The 22169-nt window shown below is 37.5% G+C and overlaps 2 non-coding genes across 2 annotated transcripts; both read left to right on the top strand.

Moving 5' to 3' along the window:
- The first annotated feature begins 3612 nt into the window (after positions 1–3612).
- TRNAR-UCU (transfer RNA arginine (anticodon UCU)) lies at positions 3613–3684 on the top strand. Its single transcript has one exon. It is a non-coding gene; the product is annotated as a tRNA-Arg (tRNA).
- A 17492-nt stretch (positions 3685–21176) lies between these two features.
- Positions 21177–21247, top strand: TRNAC-GCA (transfer RNA cysteine (anticodon GCA)). The gene has a single exon. It is a non-coding gene; the product is annotated as a tRNA-Cys (tRNA).
- Positions 21248–22169: the final 922 nt, after the last annotated feature.

Raw genomic sequence — 22169 nt, 5'->3', positions numbered from 1 at the left:
ATGGGCCTGGGCGAGGGGGAACATGCCAAGTATCCGCCTGGGATCATGTTTTCTTAGGTTTATTCTGGATGTACAATGCAATTTCGGTAGTCATTTTTCATTTCAGTTGGAAAATGCAGTCGGATGTTTGGGGTACTATAAGTGATCAAGGGGTAGTAACTCATATTACAGGGGGAAACTTTGCACAGAGTTCCATTACGATTAATGGGTGGCTTCGAGATTTCTTGTGGGCACAGGCATCACAAGTCATTCAGTCTTATGGTTCTTCATTATCTGCATATGGTCTTTTTTCTTAGGTGCTCATTTTGTCTGGGCCTTCAGTTTAATGTTTTTATTCAGTGGCCGTGGTTATTGGCAAGAACTTATTGAATCTATCGTTTGGGCTCATAACAAATTAAAAGTTGCTCCTGCTACTCAGCCTAGAGCCTTGAGCATTATACAAGGACGTGCTGTAGGAGTAACCCATTACCTTCTGGGTGGAATTGCCACAACATGGGCATTCTTCTTAGCGAGAATTATTGCAGTAGGATAGTGGCTAGGAGGATTTGAAAGGCATTATGGAATTAAGATTTCCCAGGTTTAGCCAAGGCTTAGCTCAGGACCCCACTACTCGTCGTATTTGGTTTGGTATTGCTACCGCACATGATTTCGAAAGTCATGATGATATTACTGAAGAACGTCTTTATCAGAACATTTTTGCTTCTCACTTTGGGCAGTTAGCAATAATCTTTCTATGGACGTCCGGAAATCTGTTTCATGTAGCTTGGCAAGGAAATTTTGAATCATGGATACAGGATCCTTTACACGTAAGACCTATTGCTCATGCTATTTGGGATCCTCATTTTGGTCAACCCGCTGTGGAAGCCTTTACTCGAGGAGGTGCTGCTGGTCCAGTTAATATCGCCTATTCTGGAGTTTATCAGTGGTGGTATACAATAGGATTACGCACCAATGACGATCTTTATACTGGAGCTCTTTTTCTATTATTTCTTTCTACGCTGTCCTTAATAGCGGGTTGGTTACATCTACAACCCAAATGGAAACCAAGCCTTTCGTGGTTCAAAAACGCGGAATCTCGTCTCAATCATCATTTGTCAGGACTTTTCGGGGTAAGTTCTTTGGCTTGGACAGGACATTTAGTTCATGTTGCTATTCCCGCATCCAGAGGGGAGTACGTTAGATGGAATAATTTCTTAGATGTATTACCCTATCCCCAGGGGTTGGGACCCCTTTTGACGGGTCAGTGGAATCTTTATGCCCAAAACCCTGATTCGAGTAATCATTTATTTGGTACCGCTCAAGGAGCGGGAACTGCCATTCTAACTCTTCTTGGGGATTTCATCCACAAACACAAAGTTTGTGGCTGACCGATATTGCTCACCATCATTTAGCTATTGCATTTATTTTTCTCATTGCTGGTCACATGTATCGAACTAACTTCGGAATTGGGCACAGTATCAAAGATCTTTTAGAAGCGCATACTCCTCCGGGGGGTCGATTAGGGCGTGGGCATAAGGGCCTTTACGACACAATCAATAATTCAATTCATTTTCAATTAGGCCTTGCTCTAGCTTCTTTAGGGGTTATTACTTCCTTAGTAGCTCAACATATGTACTCTTTACCGGCTTATGCATTTATAGCACAAGACTTTACTACTCAAGCTGCTTTATATACTCATCACCAATATATTGCAGGGTTCATTATGACAGGGGCTTTTGCTCATGGAGCTATTTTTTTCATTAGGGATTACAATCCGGAACAGAATGAGGATAATGTATTGGCAAGAATGTTAGACCATAAAGAAGCTATCATATCTCATTTAAGTTGGGCTAGTCTCTTTCTAGGATTCCATACCCTGGGCCTTTATGTTCATAACGACGTCATGCTTGCTTTTGGTACTCCAGAAAAGCAAATCTTGATCGAACCTATATTTGCCCAATGGATACAATCTGCTCATGGCAAGACGACATATGGGTTCGATATACTCTTATCTTCAACGAATGGCCCCGCTTTCAATGCAGGTAGAAACCTATGGTTGCCAGGATGGTTGAATGCTGTTAATGAGAATAGTAATTCGCTTTTCTTAACAATAGGACCTGGGGATTTCTTGGTTCATCATGCTATTGCTCTAGGTTTGCATACAACTACATTGATTTTAGTAAAGGGCGCTTTAGATGCACGTGGTTCCAAATTAATGCCGGATAAAAAGGATTTTGGGTATAGTTTTCCTTGTGATGGCCCAGGGCGCGGCGGTACTTGTGATATTTCTGCTTGGGACGCGTTTTATTTGGCAGTTTTCTGGATGTTAAATACCATTGGATGGGTTACTTTTTATTGGCATTGGAAACATATCACATTATGGCAGGGCAACGTTTCACAATTTAATGAATCTTCCACTTATTTGATGGGATGGTTAAGAGATTACTTATGGTTAAACTCTTCACAACTTATCAATGGATATAATCCTTTTGGGATGAATAGTTTATCGGTATGGGCATGGATGTTCTTATTTGGACATCTTGTTTGGGCTACTGGATTCATGTTCTTAATTTCCTGGCGTGGATATTGGCAGGAATTAATTGAGACTTTAGCATGGGCTCATGAACGCACACCTTTAGCTAATTTAATTCGTTGGAGAGATAAGCCCGTGGCTCTTTCCATTGTGCAAGCAAGATTAGTTGGATTAGCCCACTTTTCCGTGGGTTATATATTCACTTATGCAGCTTTCTTGATTGCCTCAACATCAGGCAAATTTGGTTAATTTAGTTATTTTTTTTGTTTTTTTGTACTGTTACTGTATCAGCACCTAGTTCATTACTCTTGATAGATAGGGAGGATCCGCCTTCTTAGATTTCTTTTTCTATTTATTTTTCCATCTAGGATTAGAACCATATACTTGGCAATAATAGAAACGGCACATTATGGCAAAAAAAAGTTTGATTCAGAGGGAGAAGAAGAGGCAGAAATTAGAACAGAAATATCATTTGATTCGTCAATCTTTAAAAAAAAAGATAAGAAGCAAAGTTTCTTCCTTGAGTTTGAGTGAAAAAACGAAAATGCGAGAAAAATTGCAATCCCTACCACGTAATAGTGCACCTACACGCCTTCATCGACGTTGTTTTTTGACCGGAAGACCTAGAGCTAACTATCGAGACTTTGGGCTATCCGGACACGTACTTCGAGAGATGGTTTATGAATGTTTGTTACCAGGTGCAACAAGATCTAGTTGGTAAGGATAAAATCTCCTTTCGTATTTGTATGAATTTCTGGAATTGATGATCCTAGAAGAGCCCTCTTTACCATTCTGTATAAATGGACTATTCTATTTGTATAGATATGGTAGAGGGGCGTATCCAAGCCCTCTTTTATCCACTAGTTTCCCCTCTTTAGTTTAAGAGGATAAAGCAGCTTGGTAGCTCACAAAGCTCATAACCTCGGGGTTGCGGGTTCGATTCCCACTAGCGGCTCCATACTCCTTCTTTATGATATATGCATGATATATACATCATCCATTTGTATATCGATTTTTTGATTTCCTAAAAGAGTTTCGGTCTAAGAGTTTTTTCTCAGAACAAGAAAAGGGTAAAAGAAAGAATAAAATATAAAGACAAAGCGTCCATTGTCTAATGGATAGGACAGAGGTCTTCTAAACCTTTGGTATAGGTTCAAATCCTATTGGACGCAATCTTATTTCTATCTATTCTTTAAATAACTATACTAAAAACTAAGAAAACTTTTTTGCACGATTCAAATTCTACTAACAAGAAAGAGTAGACGTGCAAAATTTATGTTTGTTGCTGAAGGGAAAACCGTTCCAGCTGTTCCTGAATAGCTTCCTTCAAAAGGATTTCCGCTTGCTCGGTGAATGTCTTGCTAGAAGATAGAATTTCTTGGAATTGAGGTTTAGTATCTTTTAGGTGTTTACGTAAGTCATCCAGAAATTTATTTACCTGTTCAATCTCTAATGAATCCAGATATCCTCTCGTTCCGGTATAAATAGTAGCTATCTGTTCTTCCACTGGGAGAGGGTTTGCCTGAGATTGTTTAAGCAATTCCCTTAATCGTCGACCCCTTGCCAATTGATTCTGACTTGTTTTATCCAGAGCAGAGGCGAATTGTGCAAAGGCTTGTAACTCTGCGAATTGAGCTAATTCCAATTTTGATTTGCCAGCTACTTGTTTCATGGCTTTAATTTGAGCCGCGGATCCTACTCTGGAAACAGAAATACCCACATTAATAGCAGGTCGAATTCCGGCATTGAATAGATCTGAAGATAAGAATATTTGTCCATCTGTAATGGAGATTACATTAGTAGGAATATAGGCAGAAACGTCTCCAGATTGAGTCTCAACTATTGGTAAAGCGGTCATACTTCCTTCGCCTAAAAGAGAATTTAATTTCGCGGCTCTTTCTAAAAGGCGTGAATGCAAATAAAAAACATCCCCGGGATAAGCTTCACGGCCGGGGGGTCTTCTTAATAGAAGGGACATTTGGCGATAAGCTTGTGCCTGTTTGGAGAGATCATCATAAATTATTAAAGTATGCCGTTCGCGGTACATAAAATATTCAGCCAGGGCTGCTCCCGTATAAGGAGCGAGGTATTGTAATGTAGCAGGTGAATCCGCCATTTCAGCTACTACAATAGTGTATTCCATGGCCCCCTCCTCGTGGAAATTAGTTACTACTTGAGCCACAGAGGATGCTCTTTGACCGATAGCTACATAAACACATATTACATTTTGTCCTTTTTGATTGAGAATTGTATCTGTGGCTACTGCTGTTTTGCCAGTCTGTCTGTCCCCAATAATTAACTCGCGCTGACCGCGCCCTATAGGGATCATCGAATCGATAGCAATAAGCCCTGTTTGAAGAGGTTCATATACGGAACGCCTGGAAATTATACTTGGAGCAGGAGATTCAATTAAGCGAGATTCCGAAGCTATAATTTCCCCTTTCCCATCAATAGGTTTAGCCAAAGCATTTATAACACGACCCAAGTAAGCCTCGCTCACGGGTATCTGAGCAATTCTTCCTGTTGCTTTTACAAAACTTCCCTCTTGTATCATCAACCCATCGCCCATTAATACAATCCCAACATTTTTGGATTCCAAATTAAGAGCAATACCCCTAGTGCCTTCTGCAAATTCGACTAATTCACCTGACATTATTTCACCAAGACCTATAATACGAGCAATCCCATCCCCCACTTGAACTACGCGACCAATATTCTCAATCCCTACTTTCCTATTATATTGTTCAATACGTTCGCGGAGAATTTTATGAATTTCGTCGACTCGAAGAGTTGCCATTAGTATTTCTTTACTCTTTTTTCGGAAGCAAGGGGGAAAATAATGCCTAAATTCTAAACGAAAGTAGAAGCTCAAAGCCTAATTAATTTAATTATCTCTTCCATTCCATGGACCCGAGAATGCCAATATTAGCACGAATCGTACGGAAATGTAACTCGGTATTCAAACAACTATTCAGAGTTCCTAGAGCTCCTTGTACGGCTTGTTGGAAAACCCGTTGTCGGACCTGATTCATTGCCCTTTGTTTTTCAAAATAAAGGGTTTCATTTTTAGACTTTTCTAATTGTTCCAAACTAATAGAAGTAGCATTAATCAAATTTGCTTTTTCTCGTTCTATATCAGAGTATCCATTCATTCGATACTCATCCGCCTCTAGTTCGACTTTCTGTAATCGAATCCGAGCTTTTTCGAGTTTCTCAATGGTCCCTCTACGCAATTCTTCTGAATTTCTAATAGTACTCAAGATCCTCTGTTTTCGATTATCTAATAAATCTTTTAATGAAAGTAGATTATTTTGCTATTAAGTTTACAACTTTTATGATCTCTTCCCGAACCAAACATGAATCTTTCGATTCATTTGGCTCTCACGCTCCTTTTTTTCTTTTTTTACTTTTGCTATAGCTATTTCCATATCCTTTTTTGTTAAGTAATGAGCCTATCCTCTATCTTCTCTTTTATGTTTCTATTTCAATATATGGAAACCTATATAAGACTAGATTTATGTTTCTATTTCAATATATGGAAACCTATATAAGACTAGATAAATATTAAGAATTAAGAGGACTCTTCCTCCTAGATGGTCAGCAAAGTTGTTTCTTTATTTCGATTTGGCCTTTAGTTAATAATTTCAATTTCATTAAGAAAAACTAACCAAATAAATGGAAAATGAAAATTAATAGAATTCTTTTTTTTCTTCAAATCCAAAAAATTTCTCTTTTTTTATAGATAGGTCGTCGATTCGGCATTGGATAAAAAAGGGCAGGGTGCCCCTTTTTCTAGTAAATAGTTCAAACCATTTTATCGATATGAGTGTTCTATATCAGATAAATTCTACATTAGCTATTTCCCGTTTAAAGCATTTCGGTACTAATACTAATATAGTTGTAGAAAGAGTACCCCTTTTTGCCTGGACTTCAAGCAGTTTAGCTTTAACCGTGTTAATAGTCTCACATTATTGGTTTATAGAGAATCAAAGTGGATTTACCAATGAGTCGCGAAATGCTATGGTTCTTCCATATTATGTGATTTCTAAATTTATTCAGAAGTAATTCGTCGAGATCGTGCACCCTTTTCTTATTTATCCTAAAATAATAAAAAATATTCTAAAGTGCAGCCGGATAGATCCAATCTATTCTTGAAATAGACAACTCGCACACACTCCCTTTCCAAAAAAAATCAAAACACCAACCACTACAGTTAGATTTATTAGATTTGTTGCTAAAATATTGGTATTAAGCCCGAAACTGCCAGCGGATGGCCAGTGAGCTAAAAAAACGAAAGAATGGGTTACATTTTTCATATGCTCTCCTCTTATAGTCTTATAGATAGGACGAACAAAGAACAAAGTTTTTCGATCACTTACTTCGCTCGCCCTTTTTTGATCGGTTTTTTTAATGCAAATAGATTCAATCTAGTAATTTCTTTTAGATTAAGTCTTAGGTCTTGTTTGACCTGTGAAAGAAAGACCTTCTTTGTTGAAATGTTCCAAAAATTCCTAAAATAAAAGGAAAAAAACTTTCTACTTTCCTAAACTAAGGACGGGAAGGAAGAAGGCGAGCATATCTTCTAAATTAATCATACTCAACTGAGCCCCTCCTGGGGCGGGGTATTGCCTGTCCCAATAAATAGAGAATTCCAGAAGTAATAAATAGGAGTAAATAAAATAAAGTATTGATATAATTGGAATTGCAGAAGCAAATACCCATTTTACTAAAAAAGAAAAAAGTATCTAATCGAAAGAGCTTATTTTACTTTTTAGGATTAAACAAAAGGGTTCGCAAATAAAAGCGCTAGTGCCACAACTAGTCCATAAATTGTTAAAGCTTCCATAAAAGCTAGACTAAGCAATAAAGTACCTCGTATTTTACCTTCTGCTTCTGGCTGTCTCGCAATACCTTCTACAGCTTGTCCTGCAGCAGTACCTTGACCAACTCCAGGCCCAATAGAAGCAAGCCCTACGGCCAATCCAGCAGCAATAACAGAAGCAGCAGCAATTAGTGGATTCATGGTGAGTTCCTCGTGTCAAAAAAAAGAAATGGTTAAGGATACAATCAACCAAGAAATTCTTACTTCATAAGCTCTATTAGGGAGAAGTATACTTCTAAGCTCTATCTCTAGTGTGGAGAAGTAACTCAAAAAGTACAAATTGAAATGATAATGTGAATTGTCTGAACTATATAGAAGAGAATTCCATATATCGGATTACATAATGAATCTAACCTAGGTATATATAATACCCTATATACATTTGTTTCTTCTATTTTGTTTTCATATTTTTTTCATTTTCTATTTCTATTGAATGAATCGGATTCTAAAATCATTCCTTAAAGTGGAAACCCGCACAAAAGATGACTCCACTTATAGACATTAAGGATATATAATTATAGTATAGATCTAGCCTGATTCCACCCTCCTTACTGCATATTTTGCCAACTCCATAATAGAGTCTATTCTCTCTCCTACAACTCTAGGTTGTATATTCATATGCATTTCTAACTATTTTTTTGCAACCAAGTCCGTAACCGTGCATGAATTGAGCTAAGCTAAAAAAAAAGACTATTTTAAAACTAGTCAATTCAATGATGACCCTCCATGGATTCACCTATATAGGCTGCGGCTAATGTTGCAAAAATAAGAGCTTGAATACCGCTTGTAAATAATCCAAGAAACATGACAGGTATAGGGACTACTAAGGGGACTAAAGAAACAAGAACAACAACAACTAATTCATCCGCCAATATATTCCCAAAAAGTCGAAAGCTAAGCGATAATGGTTTTGTGAAATCCTCTAGTATGTTAATTGGTAAAAGGATTGGAGTTGGTTTAATATATTTCTCGAAATAGCTCAATCCTTTTTTGCTAAGACCCGCATAAAAATATGCTGCTGACGTGAGTAAAGCTAAAGCAACAGTAGTATTTATATCATTCGTGGGTGCTGCTAATTCCCCATGGGGTAGCTCTATAATTTTCCAAGGTAAAAGAGCACCCGACCAATTCGAAACAAAAATAAAAAGGAACATAGTTCCAATAAATGGAACCCAGGGACCATATTCTTCTCCAATCTGAGTTTTGCTCAAGTCTCGAATAAACTCAAGGACATATTCAAAGAAATTCTGACCGTCCATCGGTACGGTTTGTGGATTCCGAACAGCTATGACAACTGAACCTAGCAAGATAGTAATTACAACCCAAGAAGTGATGAGTACTTGGGCATGAATTTGGAAACTTCCTATTTGCCAATAGAAGTGTTGGCCTACTTCTACACCCGATATATCGTATAACCCCTTGAGTGTTTTAATGGAACAAGGTATAATATTCATATTGTCTGTCCTCTGATAAAAATTGAACTTCAAAAAGGAATTCTTTTGATTCAACCATCTCTTTCTCAACTCAGCAACTTGAAGTATTAATCTTATATTTAGGATACCAAGAAAGCACATCAGATCATAATATATATCAATACCCTCTAATATATATCAATATTCCCCTTCTTTTTTCTATGCAAAACAAAAAAGAATAGTAAGTGATTCCATAAATCTACGCTGTTGCCCAAGAATTCACTATTCTTCTTAATCAATGATTTCTTATATAGAGAGAATGGCCCTCACAAATTGCAAATACTAATTTGTTAAGAATCAATCGAATTGAAGTCATAGTGTCATCGTTGGCTGGAATCGATATATTCGCGAGATCCGGGTCGCAATTTGTATCGACTAAAGAAATAGTAGGAATCCCCAAAATGGCACATTCCCGAAGAGCTATATACTCTTTTTGCTGATCAAGGACGATCACAATGTCTGGCAATCTCGTCATATATTTGATCCCGCCGAGATATCTTTGCAAGGTAGATAATTTTCTCTTCAAGATTGCCACATCTCTTTTTGGGAGATGTTGGAATTTTCCCATTTTTTCTTCTGCTCTTAAGTCTCTAAATTGAGAAAGTCTAGTTTTCGTTATCGACCAATTAGTTAACATACCACTGAACCACTTTTTATTAACATAATGACAACGAGCCCTTATTGCAGCTGATGCTACTAAATCCGTCGCTCTTTTTTTTGTACCAACAATTAAGAAACTTTTTCCCTGACTTGCTGCATCAAAAACTAAATCACAAGCTTCTGATAAAAAACGAGCCGTTCTAGCGAGATTTATAATATGAGTACCTTTGCGCTTTGCCGAAATGTAAGGGGCCATCTTCGGATTCCATTTCTTAATACCATGGCCAAAATGAACTCCTGCTTCTACCATCTCTTTCAAATTGATGTTCCAATATCTTCTTGTCATTTTTTCCACATTTCCTTTTGATTTTTTCTTTTTTTTTTCATCCTACCATTATTCCATTACGGAATTTTTTTCTTTTTGAAGATTAAGAAAGATCTAAAATAGCTTGAAATAAATAATAATTGTTCCGAAGGAACCTTCTACTGAGAGTTGGCCATTGATACATTGTATAAACATAACCTTAATGAATTAACTAAATTCTTTTACTTAATTAAAATATAAAATTGGACCCGTTTAGTGTTCTAAGTTCAAAAGTCTAGTAAAGTAAAAAAATCTCCTTTATGTATCCTTAACTCGTATAAATGGGGGTAAATGGGGGTTCTAATGTCTCATAGAAATTGTTTGTTATGTCAGAATCTGAAGAAACTAATTCTGTATGGAGAAACAAAAAATCTCTCATTTCCGACGCGAATAGATTTTGTTTTTGAATTTCAAAATAAAGGTTCTTGTCTTGTGGGGAACGATGGACAAATTTTTGGAATCCGGTACCAACGGGTATAATCCCCCCCAGAACTACGTTTTCTTTCAACCCTTTCAACCAATCAATGCGACCTCGTAGGGCAGCTTTTGCTAAAACTCGAGCAGTTTCTTGAAAACTTGCTTCAGATATGAAACTTTGGGTATTCAGGGAAGCCCTTGTTATTCCCAATAAAATTGCCCGATAATAGATCGATTCATCCAAAGCTCGCCCTGCTCGTTCCGCTCGCAATAGTCCGATTAATTCCCCAGGTGAAAAAACATTAGACATTCCATCTTCGGAAACCCGCACTTTTGATGTTACTTGGCGTATAATAATCTCTATATGTCTATTATGGATCTGTACCCCTTGGGATCGATAAACTTTTTGGATTTTATTAACCAAAGAAATACGACTTTGGGCTATGGTTAGCTCAGCTCCAATCAAGAATCCCCAGGGGATCCCAAGAATTCTTGGTATACGCTCATTCCAATCCTCAATTCTCCTTTCGAGATTCGGGGATAATGAATCAATTGAACGCGCTTCAAAGATTTGTTCCACTTTTGGAAGACCTTGCGTTATGTCACTAGATCTCGATTTTTCATATATAAACGTAACTAACCTATCGCCCTTGTAAAGGATTTCTCCATAATGACCATTAACAGTTGCTCCTGTAGTGGCCAAATAAGGTTTAGCTGCTCTTATAACAAAGGAATCCATATTAATAATGAAAATTTGACCAGATTTTTTTATGTGCGATTTAAATAGGCATACATTTTCACAAATAAGTTGTCCAAGGTGAATTATTGCCGATGTCTCCTCCCAAGAATCATGATGGACAAAGTGACAATTCAAAAGGAATGGATCCAACATTATGTTACTATCGAAATTAGAAATCCTTTTATTTTCATCTATTAAAGAGTATTTAAGTCCTTGAAGTACTTGGAAGGTTTGTTTCAAATTGTCAAGAAACAAATATTTTTTTAACAGGATCTTATTATGCGTTAGTAAATAGTAAGATGAAGAAAAATTCGATATACTAGGGACAATAACGCCTAAGGGCCCAAAAATTTCTCGAATAGGAATTCTACGATTCAATTCTTTTATCGTATTGGGATGTTTTGGGTTCTTGAATAAACCAATTTGAGAACAGTTGGATGCCGACAAAATCATCAAAGATTGGTATTCTTTATTTCGATTCAACAAGGTGCCAATAGCTTCTTGATGTTGGCTAAGTGATTCAATCTTCGCCTTGGAATAAAAGGAATTTAGATTGGTGTGATCTAACCTATTATGAGGAATTGGTCCTGCACTTGTCCTATCATACCTTTTTCGTGTATATGAAATAGTGCACTTGATTAACTCAATTCTTAGGAAATCGCGAATAAGATCATTTGCTCTTACCTCAACAAGGGAAGCACCAGCCTTCTCTTTTTTTTCTTGTTCCCAATTCACTACTAAGCAAGTTCTAACAAATTGACTATTTGTGTGATAAATTCTTTGAGTTAACTTGCTATTTTCATGAGAAATAAAATTGACAAGTCGAAGTTGGAGATTATCTTCTTCTTGCAAGAGATCTTGCGGGAAAAGTGTTGCTAAATTTCTCCCTTCGTCCATTTCATATGCGACTGCAGGGCGAATGGAAACAAAATACTTTTCCTTGCTCTTGATAATTTTTTTCCGTTGAACATAGACCCAATTTTTGCTTTTTTTTGATTCCTTAGAATCCTTTTTTTGTCTTTCTGGTGGTATCAAACAGCCGCCTAATACCTTATCTGCCTCTTCAGGAAAATGAATATCGCCGGAAAATATTTTGAGTTCTGTATGGCTTTTTTTTCTCTTCACTCGGACCAGTCCACCTAGTCGACTTCTTGTATTTTTTGTGAGTTGTGTATCCACTCCAATAATACTATTGTCAAGTACCTTTAGGGATGAGGATCTCGGCAAGATATGCAGTTCTTGAAGAATGAAAAAAAACCGATCTACTTCTTTTTGGTATTTTAGACTAAATTCTTTTGTTCCTCGATGCTCAATCAAACCTTCCTTTTTGAAGATAGAATCTTCCTCTGGGCTCTCGTATTCGTCCTCGGATTCCTCTTCTAAGTCTTCCTCTAAAGTCCCATATTTGTCCTCTGAGCTTTCCCCGGGACTCCCATAGTCGTCTTCTGAGTCTTCCTCTAGAGTTCCATATTTACTCTCTGGGCTCCCATATTCGTCTTCTGAGTCTTTCTCTAAAGTCCTATATTCGTTCTCTGGGTTCCCATATTCGTTCTCTGGGCTTCCATATTCGTCTTCTAGGGTTTCATATTCGTATTCGTCCTCTCGGGTCCTATATTCCTCTTCTAGGGTCTCATATTCGTCTTCTGAGTCTTCTTCTCGAGTCCTATATTCTTCCTCTAGGGTCCTATATCTAAATTTAACAATTCCGGAACCCTTTTTATCTTTTCTGTATCGTGGATCGTCAAAATAAGCAAAAATAGTATTTCTATGTAAAACACCCATAAAGGGTATTTCAATCGAAATCCCCAAACAGGATATTAGTTCTTTCTCTTGTTCTTGATGATATTGTAATGGAATGACGAACCTATTTCTTCGCTTTTTCGCTAACAAATCTGAATTCTCTTTAAAAATAGAAGGATAGATCAAATTCCAATGGCCATTAGGCATGATTCGAACCAACGTTGAATAATCAAAAATTTCCCTATCTTTTTTACCATAAGTATTCATTTGATCTTGATCCTTGTGGAGTGAAAAAGACGCTATACTGGATCTGCATCTACTTACTGACAATATCCATAAATGGCTTGTTTTTGGTAATCGACGAAGATTACCATATTGATATTCGGGCGCATGGTAAACATCAGTACTCCAGTGCATTTCGCCGTCTGATTCGGAATAAATATGCTTTTGTACCCTTTCTTTAAAATGTAAAGTGGGGGTTCCGGCACGAATCTCCGCAATTACTTGTTCAGATTTTACATATTGATCATTTTGCACTAGAATCAAGCTTTTTGAGGGAATATTTACACTATATAGAATATCCTGACTCTGAATAGTTACATGCAAGTCTATATAACATAGAAAAGCAGGCTGTCCATGACGGGTACGCGTGGGGTGAACCAAATTCTCAGTGAATTGGATTTTTCCATTCGAAGGGGATCGTACAAGGTCAGCAGTACCCCCTGTGAATACTCCGCCAGTATGAAAAGTTCTTAATGTTAGTTGAGTACCTGGCTCCCCAATTGATTGACCCGCAATAATACCTACGGCTTCTCCCAATTCGACCAGATCACTATGAGTGGGACTCCGGCCATAACATAATTGACAGATCCAAGAAGTGCTCCGGCAAGTAAAGGGGGTTCTAATATATATTGGTTGTGCTAGAAATGGTTGTGCTCGAAAGGCAGTTATGAATCGATTGACTAATCCAATTCCAATATCTTGATTTCGAGCGGCAATGCATCGTGAACCGATATATATATCGTCTGCTAATACACGACCAATTAGTGTTTGGACAAAAAGTTTTTCCGTCATCCCATTTTGAGGACTCACAGAAATACCTCGGATAGTACCACAATCTCTTCTACGCACAATAATATGTTGAACTACTTCAACAAGTCTACGTGTAAGATATCCAGCATCTGCTGTTCGTACAGCAGTATCTACAACCCCTTTGCGAGCTCCATAGCAGGAAATTATATATTCTGTCAAAGAAAGTCCCTCGCGTAAATTGCTTTGAATAGGTAAATCAATCATTTGTCCTTGAGGGTCCGCCATTAATCCTCTCATACCTACTAATTGGTGTACCTGAGATGCATTTCCTCTGGCTCCTGAAAAAGACATTAGATAGACTGGATTAGAAGGATCCGTTATCCGAAAATTCGAATTCATTTCTTGTTTCAAATATTCACTTGTCGCATACCATATCTCAACGGATTGGCGTAATTTTTCTACCGCGTGTATCGCCCCATAATAATAGTGTTTCTCCAAAAGAAAACTCTGTTGTTCCGCGTCTTGGACTAACCATCCCTTAGAGGGTATTGTTAAAAGATCCTCGATTCCTAACGAAATGGATGTAGTAGTGGCTTGATGGAAGCCCAGAGTCTTTAGTTGATCCAGTATATGGGATGTATATCCCATTCCAAAATGATCTATTAATCTGCTAATAAGCCGTTTCATACCAGTTCCGTCTATCTCTTTATTATGAAAGACCAGATTGGCCCGTTCCGCCATACATAAGTACCCCCTTTTCGGCTGAGTAGGATTCGACAATTGCTGAGTAGGATTCGACAATGGGCTTGAGTCAGTGATTTGAAAATTTAATTAACTTCATTTCCTTAATCTCAATCTGAATTCGCGCGGCAAAAATGATGATACTAGGGAAATCGGAATGCCCCCCGAAAGGGGAGGGGCATCGCCGAATCTAACTTCCTGGTTTAGATAGTGTATGAATAGGCCTGACTAAATCCTTGTATGGCTTCCTCTAGTTCTCTATAAAAAGAAATATGACCAAGAGTGGTTCGAATGTATATAGAACGAATTTCTTTTTTTCTATTTCCCACTATTAGATAGTGGGCATAAATCTCATGATAAGTCCCCAAAGATTCATATTGAACTTCAATCGGAACTTCTCTTGACCCAATGACGCGTTGATCCAGTTTCCATCGTAGCCACAAGGGACTGTCTAAACTGATGAGTTTCTGTCTATAAGCTCCCAGTGCATCATAAGAACTAGAAAAGTGGGGTTCTTTATCTTTCATATTGTAATTAACTTTTTTAGTTGGATAGTTTACGCAACTATTATATCTATTTGCACAAATACCTCGGCGGTTTCCAATCGTTAATACATAAAGCCCGATAAGCATGTCTTGGGTTGGTACGCAAATAGGATCTCCGATAGCGGGAGATAAGAGATTCATATGAGAAAACATAAGTAAACGGGCTTCCGCCTGAGCTTCTAAGGATAAAGGTAGATGAACAGCCATTTGATCCCCATCAAAGTCTGCATTGAAACCCTTACACACTAATGGGTGTAAAGAAATAGTACGCCCCTCTACTAAAGTGGGTTGAAAAGCCTGTATGCCTAATCTATGCAGGGTAGGTGCTCTATTTAACAGTACAGGATGTCCTCGCATAACTTCTTGAAGTATTTCCCATACAATGGGTTCCTTTTCCCAAATTTTCCTTTTAGCAATCCTTACATTAGAAGTAGCGCGTTTCGTGATTAAATCGCGAATTACAAATAGCTGAAAAAGCTTTATTGCTATCTCTAGAGGTAATCCACATTGATGTAATGAAAGCGAAGGACCCACAACAATGACAGAACGCCCCGAGTAATCGACCCGTTTCCCAAGCAGAGTCTCGCGAAACCTTCCTTCTTTACCTTCAATTACATCTGAAAGTGATTTGTATACTTTATTGTGACCATCCCTCATCGGTTGCCCGCGGGACCCACTATCAAGAAGTGTATCCACGGCTTCTTGTACCAATTTTTCCTGGCACATTACTAAATCTGCTGGCGCTAATTCACTTCTTTTTAATAGATAGGCAAGGTTGTTGTTCCGACGGATAACTCTCTTATAAAGTTCATTAATGTCCGAAGTTACTACTTTATCTCCAGACCTATAAACAATGGGTCTCAATTCGGGAGGAAGAACCGGTAATAAGCACAAAACCATCCATTCTGGTTCTACATTTGTTTGAATAAAATGTTTCGCCAATTGCATGCGTCTAATCAAAAAACTTTTCTTATTCGTCTTTTTCTATCTTCCCATTCATCTCCACTATACCCCTCGTCTTCTAATTCCTTCCATTCGACCAAGGAATTCTCTATAATAATTCGCAAATCCAAATCTGCTAATTGTTCTCTAATAGCACCTGCTCCTGTTGCAATTTCCCGATTTCGAAATGTTGCAAAGCCTGGGGTAGAAAAAAAGGGAGAAATGCTGTGGTTACAGGATGCAATTTCCTCTTCGAATAAACCTCGTAATCGTAAAAAAGTGGGTTTTTTAGTGCTGGGCCTAGCAAAAGAGAAATCGCCGTATACTAGGCCTTCCAACTTCTTAAGAGGTTTATCTAAAAGATTCGCGATATAACTAGGAAGACCTTTCAAATACCACACATGAGTCACGGGACATGCGAGTTTGATGTATCCCATTTGATATCTTCGTATCCGAGAATCCACAAATTCTACTCCGCATTTTTGGCAAAATCTTTCGTCTTCGTTCTCAGCTCCGCTCGCTCGAGAATTGCCACAAGCGCAAATTCCGCTTTTTATGGGTCCAAAGATTCTTTCGCAAAACAATCCATCTTTTTCTGGTTTATCGGTTTTATAATGAAAAGTAGAGGGCCTTGTGACTTCGCCAACGACTTCTCCATTAGGTAGGTTTTTGTTAGCCCAAGCCTTTATTTGTTGAGGGGAAACGAGTCCAATTTGAAGTTGTTGATGTTTATATTGGTCAATCATAAAATAGAAATAAGAAAAGAATTTATATTTATTCCGATCAAACTTCCTCCCTAGTAACCTGGAAGTTCTTCTCAGATACAAGGAAATGATTCAGTTCTAGAGCCAAAGATCGTAGTTCTCGAACGAGCACTCGAAAAGATTCTGGAGGATCCTCGTGATTAGGTATTCTTTTTCCCCAGATCGTAGCATTAAGTATTTCTTGGCGAGCTATAAGATGGTCAGACTTATAAGTAAGTATCTCTTGTAAAATATGAGCAACACCAAATCCTTCTAAAGCCCAAACTTCCATTTCTCCTACTCGTTGTCCCCCTTGCTTGGCTCTTCCTCTAACGGGTTGTTGTGTAACAAGTGAGTAGGGCCCAGTCGAACGCCCATGAATTTTCTCATCAACTTGATGAATTAATTTTAAGATATAGGACTTCCCTATTAGAACAGGTTGTTCGAAGGGGTCTCCTGTTCTTCCATCAAATATTCTGCTTTTTCCCGGGTACTCGGGTTCAAATACCCATGGATTTTTTGTTTCTTTACTGGCTTCATATAATTCTGAAAACACAAGTTTTCTTGAAGCCTCTTGCTCATATCTCTCATCAAAGGGTGCTATTCTATAATGTTTCTTTAGCAGATCCCCCGCTAATCCGAGCGAGCTTTCAAATATTTGTCCCACATTCATTCGGGAGGGTACTCCTAAGGGATTGAAGACCATATCAACAGGTGTTCCATCTTGCAAATAGGGCATATCTTGCCTAGGCAAAATTTTGGAAATGATTCCCTTATTCCCATGTCTTCCAGCTACTTTATCCCCAACTTTGATTTCACGTTTCTGTAAAATATATACACGAACCATTATGTCGAGGGGGTCCCTCTGGATCCATTTCACATCGATAACGCGCCCTCTTCCGCCTATAGGTAATTTGAGAGAAGTTTCTTTTGAAGTGGATACCTCAAGGCCAAATATGGCCCGTAGTAATCCAGCTTCCGCGATATACGACGATTCACTCGCTATCTGAGGCGTTAATTTACCTACTAAAATATCACTAGTTTCTACCCAGGATCCCAACCTAACCACTCCATTTCTGTCCAAATTGCGGAGTAAATGTGCTTCTAGATGTGGTATTTCTTTAGTTATTTTTTCAGCGGAGCCTTGGCTTGTCGTATCCGTCTGAATTTCATATTTCCGGATGTGAAAAGAGGTATAAATATCTTCATATACCAAACGTTCGCTAATTAGTACTGCGTCTTCAAAATTGTAACCTTCCCATGGCATATAAGCTACTAATACGTTTTTTCCTAAAGCAAGTTCCCACCCAACTGTAGCAGCTCCCTCTGCTAAAATTTGTCCTTTTTTAATGGATTTACCCCGTGGAACCCGCGATTTTTGGTGCATACAATTATTTTTGTTAGAGCGACGGTGGTTAACTAAAGGAATACTTAGAGTCTTCCCACTACTTGATAAAAGGATCTTATGACTATCAGTAGAAAGGATCTTTCCCTCGCGTTCGGCTATAACGGAAACCCCCGAATCTAGAGCTGTTTGGCGTTCCAATCCAGTTCCAACAATGCACTTCTCGGACCGAGAAAGGGGAACTGCTTGGCGCTGCATATTAGAACTCATTAAAGCCCGATTCGCATCATTGTGCTCAATAAAAGGAATGAGAGAACCTCCAATAGAAAAATATTGGAAAGGAAAAATACTTCTAACATGAATCTGTTCCCATGCAATAGTCAGGAATTCTTGACGGTATCTAGCTGGAACAACCTGCTCTTCCTGAATACCTTGATTCAAGGACAAAGAATTTCCTGCTGCTATCATATAATATTCATCTCTATTTGGTGATAGATAAACTACCTGTCTTGATTTTTTTTTTTGCTTTCTCAGCAGATATTTCATAAAACGGGCTCTCTATGGATCCCCACAAGTGATTAATTCTCGCATGAATTGCTAAGGATCCAGTAAGTCCAACATTGATTCCTTCAGACGTGTCAATTGGACAAATACGCCCATAGTGACTCGGATGAATATCTCGGCTCCGAAAACTTGAAGTTCTCCCTGTCAACCCTCCAGGACCTAAACAGCTCACTTTTCGCCCATGAACAGTTTGTGTCAATGGATTCGTTTGATCAAAAACTTGAGATAACGGGTATGTGCCAAAAAAGGTCTCATAAGTAGTTATTAATAAAATCGAAGTTGAAGTTGGAGTTACCAAAGTTTGGGGAGTCGGTTTCGATTGACGTATGAATACTCTACGGATAGTTTTTTGAACTGCATGTTGTAAACGACCAAGAGCCAGTCCAAATTGATCTTGTAACAGATCCGCAACCGAACGAATACGTTTATTTTTCAAGTGATTCATATCGTCATCGTCAAGTATACCCGTTCCAAATTTCATTCCAATCAAATGATCTGTAGCGGCCAATACATCTCGTGGTAACAAGAATGTATTGTTCTGAGGTATATCAAGATTAAGCCTCCGATTCATATTTCGGCGACCAATCCTTCCTAATTCACATTTTTGCTGAAAAATTTCTTTTGTAATTCCTCACATAAGGACTCCGAAAATACCAGGTCCCCACCTACACAAGCAAATTGTTGATAAAACTCCAAAATAGCTTTTTCTTTTGACTCAATCCTCTTCTTTTCCTTAGCATTCGGGAAAGACAAAAATTTCAGGGTAGGAAACATTATCTAGAATTTCTCTTAGATTCGAACCCATAGCTGATGATAGAACTAGAATAGATATCTTTTGTTTTCTACTCACGCGAGCCCATATCCTTTCTTTTTTATCAATTGCTAATTCTGATCTTCCTCCCCAATCTGATATTATAGTCCCGGTGTAGATAGAAATTCCCTTATGATCTAATTCCGAGCGGTAGTAAATACCAGGACTTAGCAATATTTGATTGATCACAATTCGGTATATTCCATTTATAATAAAGGTTCCTAAGGAATTCATTATAGGAATGTTTCCAATAGAAATGGTTTGCTTTTGCACATCGAAACCGAAAATTAATCTCGCGGATACATATAATTCGGAAGAATAGGTAAGTGATTCATACACAGCATCCCTTTCTTTTATCGAGGGTTCTAGCAATTGATATCCTTTCGCAAATAATTGAAATGCAATTTCGTGATCTGGATCTTTAATTGCTGGAAACTTGTTAAGTTCTTCTGCCAGGGCTTGATTAATGAACCTGCAAAATCCCTCGAATTGGATCTGACTAAATCCGGGTATTGTGGACATTCCCTCGTTTCCATTCCGGAGCATCTTAATCTTAAGTTTCCTGTTTATCAAAGAAAAATTCCATTATCAGCTCATTCTTCATCAATCCCTACGGATCGATCTAGCAATCATGGAATCTATATTCTGTTTACTGAATCACATGAAATTCTAGGGAACTCCACATACGTATTTCATATATGTATTTCATACATATGAATAGAGACCATTTTTACGAAAGTTCGAGTTTGCCAGGGGTACAAATGGAATGAAAATGAATTGATAAAACATTCCTAGAAAAAAATTATGCCAATTAGACTTTCATGATATTCTAATCAGATTGGATGGCAAAGATTTCTCATTTTATTTCCTTTCTATTAATGTAATAAAGCCATAATTTAATATAATAAATAGACTAGAAAGTTTGAGAAAGTTTGGCTTTACTTCGATTTAGAATAGCGCGCTTACTTTAAATTTCAAAAAAGAATTTGCGGGTTCTTTTTTATTTTGGAGTAGTAGAATTGCTATAAAATTTAGGATTTCCTTGTAGAATTATAAAATAAAGTAAGTCCTTTTTTTAAGTACATGCCAATCTAGTTATCTACCTCTCCACATAGCCATGCTTTTCTTTTATCGTAATTTCTTTCACTTGGACAGACCAAGATAGTCAGGTTATACTCTATATCAGAGCAAATTTCCTTTTTTTTTATTCAAGATATTTAATGCTTTGAAAAATGAAAGCACGATTCCCCATAGAGATATGTACATAAGGGGGATCTTTGGATAATAATGCTGTTCAGGCCTAGAGTTTATCTATACACGGATTAGGCATAAAGCCATAATAATTTTATTATGCCATTAAAAGAAAAGGACGGGGGAGATAATACCTATTTAAGTTTAAGAGTCGTTCACTACTGCAATTAAAAAAAGATAGAATTCTAGTTAATGGTTCCAATTTGTTCTGAATTTTTAAGCCTGTGACTATAAATCCACTTTTTCTCCTTTTTAATCTCAATAGAAAGAAACAGAAAGTTTTATTGTGTTAACAATGTATGTTTTAAGATAGAATCTATTGAAGAGAGTAATAGAAACTGGAGCAAAAAAAGCAGGAATCTTTTTTTTTTAGATTGGAAAAAAAGTAAGTAGAATTATATTCAAAATAAAAGGGTTTTTCGTAAGAAAACGTGGATGAATACTTCCTCTTTTCTCGATTTTCCCTCGGATTTTTTGGCGGCATGGCCAAGCGGTAAGGCAGGGGACTGCAAATCCTTTATCCCCAGTTCAAATCTGGGTGCCGCCTCATCAATAAAATACTTAAGTTTAATAAAATACTTAGGTTTTATAGTACTGATCGAACTCGATAAATTCGTACTCTGCATAAGTTCGGGGAAGAGAGTAACTAGGCCTGCTGATACTGGGTTTTGAGAATCCATACCATAGTTCTATCCTCAAACTAGGGTTTGTTTTGGGGGTAGTGGCAAAAATGGTTACCAATAGGGATATTGGTTCGATTTGAGAATTGAAAACGACGAGGCTAAGATCCCAAAAATCTTGGTATCCAAAGAAATGCCCCTAAGGGGCATTTCTTTTTTTTTCAATTTAAGATTGAAGAAGGGACTCCGTGAAGGAATACCAAGACTTCCTAATTATCATACATTATCATACATCTTATTTTACCTACATACACTAAAGTAAGGACTACTTATTCGAGGGATAATCAGATTAAATAGGCCGATCATAAATTAATTTATGATTTGTGTTGTGGATAAAGTCTCTTCATTCTTTCATAGAATGATAGAAAGCAGGGCTGTAGGCTTTAGGTCAAAAATAAACATGGGTAAGGTAGGTATAGTATCCAATAAATATTTATCTATCCATAATTTTATGGTATATTTGGGCGTCCTTTGCTTATAAAAATAAAAAAAGAGTAACAAACAAAAGGAATCAAAAATATTCCTATTTCCGCTTCTTCTATTCAGGACATCATTCCTGTACTATTTTTTAATGAAAAAAAAAGGGCTATGTATCGTATTTATACTTAATGCTCTCTAATTCTATCGGAATTCCTATAAGAATTTGTTAGGGGTAAATTCCTTGAACTGATTGATCCATAGCCTTAGGGGAGAGTCCCTTTTTGACTCTGTACCCTTGATTCCACTATGATTATTGATCAATAGTAGAATAATTCCTTCATAGAAATAGGAGACATAATTTAGATGGAT

The sequence above is a fragment of the Lolium perenne genome, unplaced genomic scaffold (assembly GCF_019359855.2).
Source record: "Lolium perenne isolate Kyuss_39 unplaced genomic scaffold, Kyuss_2.0 unplaced48, whole genome shotgun sequence".
Lineage (NCBI taxonomy): Eukaryota > Viridiplantae > Streptophyta > Magnoliopsida > Poales > Poaceae > Lolium > Lolium perenne.
This window is presented reverse-complemented; position numbering and strand designations above follow the sequence as displayed.